The sequence below is a fragment of the Oncorhynchus mykiss genome, chromosome 24 (genome assembly GCF_057628025.1).
Source record: "Oncorhynchus mykiss isolate SJ-2025 chromosome 24, ASM5762802v1, whole genome shotgun sequence".
NCBI lineage: Eukaryota > Metazoa > Chordata > Actinopteri > Salmoniformes > Salmonidae > Oncorhynchus > Oncorhynchus mykiss.
The window spans coordinates 43,467,501-43,474,854 of NC_143045.1; positions in this window are offsets into that span (position 1 = coordinate 43,467,501).

The window sequence follows — 7,354 nt, forward strand, 5'->3', positions numbered from 1 at the left end:
AGAAAGAAAGAAAGAAAGAGAGAAAGAAAGAAAGAGAAAGAAAGAAAGAGAGTAAGAAAGAGAGAAAGAAAGAAAGAGAGAAAGAAAGAAAGAAAGAAAGAGAGAGAGAAAAAGAAAGAGAGAAAGAGAAAGAAAGATAGAAAGAGAGAAAGAGAGAAAGAGAGAAAGAAAGAAAGAAAGAAAGAAAGAAAGAGAGAAAGAAAGAGAGAAAGAAAGAAAGAAAGAAAGAGAGAGAAAGAAAGAAAGAGAGAAAGAGAGAGAGAAAGAGAGAAGGAAACATCCTAAAGGTGTATACATGTATAGGCCAACAAGAAAGCAGTATTCAGCTGAAGAACTGGCTCCTGATTTAACGAAGAACTGCCCTAATCCAATGCAATAATATGGGCAATGAAGAGATGATAGGGCAAATGTCAACTTTAAACTATTACTGAACCTCCGATGACACGGTGTTGTGACAGAATCTACACTCTACACTCTGCTTCTATTTCTGTTTTCATGACTATAGTTCTCTTGTTCTTGAGAAAAACAGAGGCCCCTAGTCAATAGTAATGCGCTGGAAAGGGAAATAGGGAATAGTGTGCCATACAGGGTCGGAAAGTATAGTTCTCTGTTTACGAGAAAGACAGTTCCTCAGTGTAGATCAATGAGCATCATCTGTAGTGCTTTCCCCAATGGGGGTGAATTCCCCTGCATTTCAGATGAACTCTAAAAATGAGCTGTTCCTTCTCGCTGTACATTCCCCTTTGAAAAATATCTCTGGGGCAACCACGTACCAACAATAGCACCATGTGCCCTATTTCACTGCATGTATAAATAATAGAGTTCAAACAATAGAATCTTTAAATTTCTGTACCTGTCTCTGTGCTAGGTGGTGCTATGGTGTGTTAGGTGGTGTTAGGTGGTGTTAGGTGGTGCTATGAAGTGCTAGGTGGTGTTAGGTGGTGCTATGAAGTGCTAGGTGGTGTTAGGTGGTGCTATGAAGTGTTAGGTGGTTCTATGAAGTGCTAGGTGGTGCTAGGTGGCGCTATGAAGTGCTAGGTGGTGCTAGGTGGCGCTATGAAGTGCTAGGTGGTGTTAGGTGGTGCTATGAAGTGTTAGGTTGTGCTAGGTGGTGCTATGAAGTGGTAGGTGGTGCTAGGTGGCACTATGAAGTGCTAGGTGGTGCTATTAGGTGCTAGGTGGTGCTAGGTGGCGCTATGAAGTGCTAGGTGGTGTTAGGTGGTGCTATGAAGTGCTAGGTGGTGTTAGGTGGTGCTATGAAGTGCTAGGTGGTGTTAGGTGGTGCTATGAAGTGTTAGGTGGTTCTATGAAGTGCTAGGTGGTGCTAGGTGGCGCTATGAAGTGCTAGGTGGTGCTAGGTGGCGCTATGAAGTGCTAGGTGGTGTTAGGTGGTGCTATGAAGTGTTAGGTTGTGCTAGGTGGTGCTATGAAGTGGTAGGTGGTGCTAGGTGGCACTATGAAGTGCTAGGTGGTGCTAGGTGGTGCTATGAAGTGCTAGGTGGTGTTAGGTGGTGCTATGAAGTGGTAGGTGGTGCTAGGTTGTGCTATGAAGTGTTAGGTGGTGCTAGGTGGTGCTATGAAGTGGTAGGTGGTGTTAGGTGGTGCTAGGTGGTGCTATGAAGTGTTAGGTGGTGTTAGGTGGTGCTAGGTGGTGCTATGAAGTGGTAGCTGGTGTTAGGTGGTGCTAGGTGGTGCTCGGTGTTGCGCTATGAAGTGTTAGGTTGTGTTAGATAGTGTTAGGTGGTGCTAGGTGGTGCTATGAAGTGGTAGGTGGTGCTAGGTGGCGCTATGAAGTGGTAGGTGGCGCTATGAAGCGTTCAGTGGTGCTAGGTTGTGTTAGTTGGTGCTATGTGGTGCTCGGTGGTGCGCTATGAAGTGTTAGGTGGTGTTAGGTAGTGTTAGGTGGTGCTAGGTGGTGCTATGAAGTGGTAGGTGGTGCTAGGTGGTGCTATGAAGTGGTAGGTGACGCTATGAAGCGTTCAGTGGTGCTAGGTGGTGTTAGTTGGTGCTATGTGGTGCTCTGTGGTGCGCTATGAAGTGTTAGGTGGTGTTAGGTAGTGTTAGGTGGTGCTAGGTGGTGCTATGAAGTGGTAGGTGGTGCTATGAAGTGCTAGGTGGTGCTAGGTGACACTATGAAGTGTTCGGTGGTGCTAGGTGGTGCAATGACGTGTTAGGTGTTGCTATGAAGTGCTAGGTGGCGCTATGAAGTGTTAGGTGGTGCTAGGTGGTGCTATGAAGTGCTAGGTGGTTCTAGGTGACACTATGAAGTGTTCGGTAGTGCTAGGTGGTGCAATGAAGTGTTAGGTGTTGCTATGAAGTGCTAGGTGGCACTATGAAGTGTTAGGTGGTGCTAGGTGGTGCTATGAAGTGCTAGGTGGTGCTAGGTGACACTATGAAGTGTTCGGTGGTGCTAGGTGGTGCTATGAAGTGCTAGGTGGCGCTATGAAGTGTTCGGTGGTGCTAGGTGGTGCTATGAAATGCTAAGTGGTGCTAGGTGGTGCTATGAAGTGCTAGGTGGTGCTAGGTGCTAGGTGGTGCTAGGTGGTGCTATGAAGTTCTAGGTGGGGCTAGGTGGTAGGTGGTGCTATGAAGTGCTAGGTGGTGCTAAGTGCTAGGTGGTGCTAGGTGGTGCTATGAAGTTCTAGGTGGTGCTATGAAGTGCTAGGTGGTGCTAGGTGGTAGGTGGTGCTATGAAGTGCTAGGTGGTGCTAAGTGCTAGGTGGTGCTAGGTGGTGCTATGAAGTTCTAGGTGGTGCTATGAAGTTCTAGGTGGGGCTAGGTGGTAGGTGGTGCTATGAAGTGCTAGGTGGTGCTAAGTGCTAGGTGGTGCTAGGTGGTGCTATGAAGTTCTAGGTGGTGCTAGGTGGTAGGTGGTGCTATGAAGTGCTAGGTGGTGCTAGGTGGTAGGTGGTGCTATGAAGTGCTAGGTGGTGCTAGGTGGTAGGTGGTGCTAGGTGGTGCTGCCAACCCTGCCAAGCCGCACTGCTTCTTGACACAATGCACGCTTAACCCGGAAGCCAGCCACACCAATGTGTCGGAGGAAACACTGTACACCTGGTGACCATGTCAGCGTGCATTGCGCCTGGCCCGCCACAGAAGTCACTAGAGCGCGATGGGACAAGGACATCCCTGCCGGCCGAACCCTCCCCTAAGCCGGACAACACTGGGCCAAATGTGCGTCGTCTCACGGGTCTCCCGATCGCGGTCGGCTGTCGATACAGCCCGTTATCAAACCACGATCTGTAGTAACGCAACACCTCAGACCGCTGCGCCACTCCGGTGGCCCTAAGAACATTATTAATAGGATTAATGACCCATGACCCAAAGAATAATACAGACCTCTTCCAAATCAAAACCAGGAAGTTATAATCATAATGCTTTATTCTGATCGTATCAGGGGGCTTAAAAAGCAATCACAAAGAAGCACAAGCAATCTTTCAGATTGGAGATGAACACACAGTGCAGAAACAGGGCAGAGAAATCCCCATCTCTGTCCCATCCTCACTTTCAGTTTTTTAAAAGCTTACACTCGACCGATAGAATGTCCCAAACAGCACCCTATTCCCTAGTTAGTGCACTACTTTTGACCAGGGCCCATTAGGGGGTAGTGCACTACAGAGGGAATAGGGTGCCATTTGGGATGAAATTCTTGGAAAAGGGTGCACACTACTGTCGAATCTGTGAAGGGGAATTGCTGTAAAAAATAAAAAATAAAAAAAGGGACACCGAAAATGACCCCTTCTGTTGCCGGGCTCAAAAGGTTGTGTTAGGTGAGATACCAGGAAATGATTCATGGCATTCAGAAATGTTTGTATTGTCATTATCATTTTGAACATAAATTCAACCCTTGTCCATATGATTTCCTGTGGTGTAAAGTACTTAAGTAAAAATACTTTAAAGTAATACTTAAGTAGTTTTCTTCGGTATCTGTACTTTACTATTTATATTTTTGACTAAATTCCTAAAGAAAATATTATACTTTTTACTCCATACATTTTCCCTGACACCCAAAAGTACTCGTTACATTTTGAATGCTTAGCAGGACAGGAAATTGGTGCACTCCAAGTCATGCACTTATCAAGAGAACATCCCTGGTCATCCCTACTGCCTCTGATCTGGAGGACTCACTAAACAGAGAACATCCCTGGTCATCGCTACTGCCTCTGATCTGGAGGACTCACTAAACAGAAAACATCCCTGGTCATCCCTACTGCCTCTGATCTGGAAGACTCACTAAACAGAGAACATCCTTGGTCATCCCTACTGCCTCTGATCTGGAAGACTCACTAAACAGAACATCCCTGGTCATCCCTATTGCCTCTGATCTGGAGGACTCACTAAACAGAGAACATCCCTGGTCATCCCTGCTGCCTCTGATCTGGAGGACTCACTAAACAGAGAACATCCCTGGTCATCCCTACTGCCTCTGATCTGGAGGACTCACTAAACAGAGAACATCCCTGGTCATCCCTACTGCCTCTGATCTGGAGGACTCACTAAACAGAGAACATCCCTGGTCGTCCCTACTGCCTCTGATCTGGAGGACTCACTAAACAGAGAACATCCCTGGTCATCCCTACTGCCTCTGATCTGGAGGACTCACTAAACAGAGAACATCCCTGGTCATCCCTACTGTATCTGATCTGGAGGACTCACTAAACAGAGAACACCCCTGGTCATCTACTGCCTCTGATCTGGAGGACTCACTAAACAGAGAACATCCCTGGTCATCCCTACTGCCTCTGATCTGGAGGACTCACTAAACAGAGAACATCCCTGGTCATCCCTACTGCCTCTGATCTGGAGGACTCACTAAACAGAGAGCATCCCTGGTCATCCCTACTGCCTCTGATCTGGAAGACTCACTAAACAGAGAACATCCCTGGTCATCCCTACTGCCTCTGATCTGGAGGACTCACTAAACAGAGAACATCCCTGGTCATCCCTACTACCTCTGATCTGGAGGACTCACTAAACAGAGAACATCCCTGGTCATCCCTACTGCCTCTGATCTGGAGGACTCACTAAACAGAGAACATCCCTGGTCGTCCCTACTGCCTCTGATCTGGAGGACTCACTAAACAGAGAACATCCCTGGTCGTCCCTACTGCCTCTGATCTGGAGGACTCACTAAACAGAGAACATCCCTGGTCGTCCCTACTGCCTCTGATCTGGAGGACTCACTAAACAGAGAACATCCCTGGTCATCCCTACTGCCTCTGATCTGGAGGACTCACTAAACAGAGAACATCCCTGGTCGTCCCTACTGCCTCTGATCTGGAGGACTCACTAAACACATGCTTCATTTGTAAATTATGTCTGAGTGTTGGAGCGCGTCCCTGGCTATCCATAAATTAATAAAAAACGTATTTATACTTTTACCTTTGATACTTAAATGTATTTAAAACCAAATACTTTTAGACTTTTACTCAGGTAGTATTTTACTGGGTCACTTTTACTTGAGTCATTTTCTATTAAGGTATCTTTACTTTCACTCAAGTATGAAAATTGGATACTTTTCCACCACTGAGGATTCAACCTCTTCATGGACAATATTTATTGTTTATAGCCATGGGACAACTGTAAACCGGGGGTCTCCCTCACACTACTGGACAACTGTAAACCGGGGGGTCTCCCTCACACTACGGGACAACTGTAAACCGGGGGTCTCCCTCACACTACTGGACAACTGTAAACCGGGGGTCTCCCTCACACTACTGGACAACTGTAAACAGGGGGTCTCCCTCACACTACTGGACAACTGTAAACAGGGGGTCTCCCTCACACTACTGGACAACTGTAAACAGGGGGTCTCCCTCACACTACTGGACAACTGTAAACAGGGGGTCTCCCTCACTTTACGGGACAACTGTAAACAGGGGGTCTCCCTCACTTTACGGGACAACTGTAAACAGGGGGTCTCCCTCACTTTACAGGACAAATGTAAACAGGGGGTCTCCCTCACTTTACAGGACAACTGTAAACAGGGAGTCTCCCTCACTTTACAGGACAAATATAAACAGGGGGTCTCCCTCACTTTACAGGACAAATATAAACAGGGGGTCTCCCTCACTTTACAGGACAAATATAAACAGGGGGTCTCCCTCACTTTACAGGACAAATATAAACAGGGGGTCTCCCTCACACTACGGGACAACTGTAAACTGGGGGTCTCCCTCACACTACGGGACAACTGTAAACAGGGGGTCTCCATCACACTACACATCCTGTGGTGTGGTCTCTGTGTTTCACCGTGCATCCTGTGGTGTGGTCTCTGTGTGTCACCGTACATCCTGTGGTGTGGTCTCTGTGTGTCATCGTACATCCTGTGGTGTGGTCTCTGTGTGTCACCGTGCATCCTGTGGTGTGGTCTCTGTGTGTCACCGTGCATCCTGTGGTGTGGTCTCTGTGTGTCACCGTGCATCCTGTGGTGTGGTCTCTGTGTGTCACCGTGCATCCTGTGGTGTGGTCTCTGTGTGTCACCGTGCATCCTGTGGTGTGGTCTCTGTGTGTCACCGTACATCCTGTGGTGTGGTCTCTGTGTGTCACCGTGCATCCTGTGGTGTGGTCTCTGTGTGTCACCGTACATCCTGTGGTGTGGTCTCTGTGTAAAGGTACAGTGTTGCGGGTGTATTCAGTTTCTGGTGAGTGGTGACTACAAACATTGATGACAGAAGTTCAGTTCAAGACACACCTGTGGCTAACACACACACACACACACACACACACAAACACACACACACACACACACACACAGACACACACACTAACACCGCTGCCACGTGTCAACATTTAACCATTCCTTTATCATCTGGTGAAAGGGATTTAATCTCTGGAGTGGATGAAGTGGACCTTGTTATTATAACATCAATCAATTCCACAGATTAGAACATTTCAATCCAGGTCACTGACTTGGAAATGGAAATTCAAACGTCACCACGGTCATCTTTGTTACAGGTTGTATGGACGCTTAGAGGACGAGCGAGAGGAACGTTTTCCCATATGAACCCCCAGGGATCAGTATTGAAACATGGAGGGATAGGCCTCTACCAGAAACCACCACCATCACCACCACCACCCTGCAATATAATCATTCTGAATCATAGCTCATATAGGAAGTTCATGCTGATTACGGGATCAGACACAGAACGTAGACTAGAGACACACAACAACAACAACAACAAAAACATTGCTAGGGCAAAGCAAGTAACAGTTTGTAGCCTAGTGTTTAAGATTGTTGGGCCAGTAACCCTGAGCCAACTAGGTGAAAAATCTGTCTGTGACCTTGAGGAAGGTATCTTAACCCTAATTGCTCCTGTAAGTCGCTCTGGATAAGAAACATCTGCTAAATTAC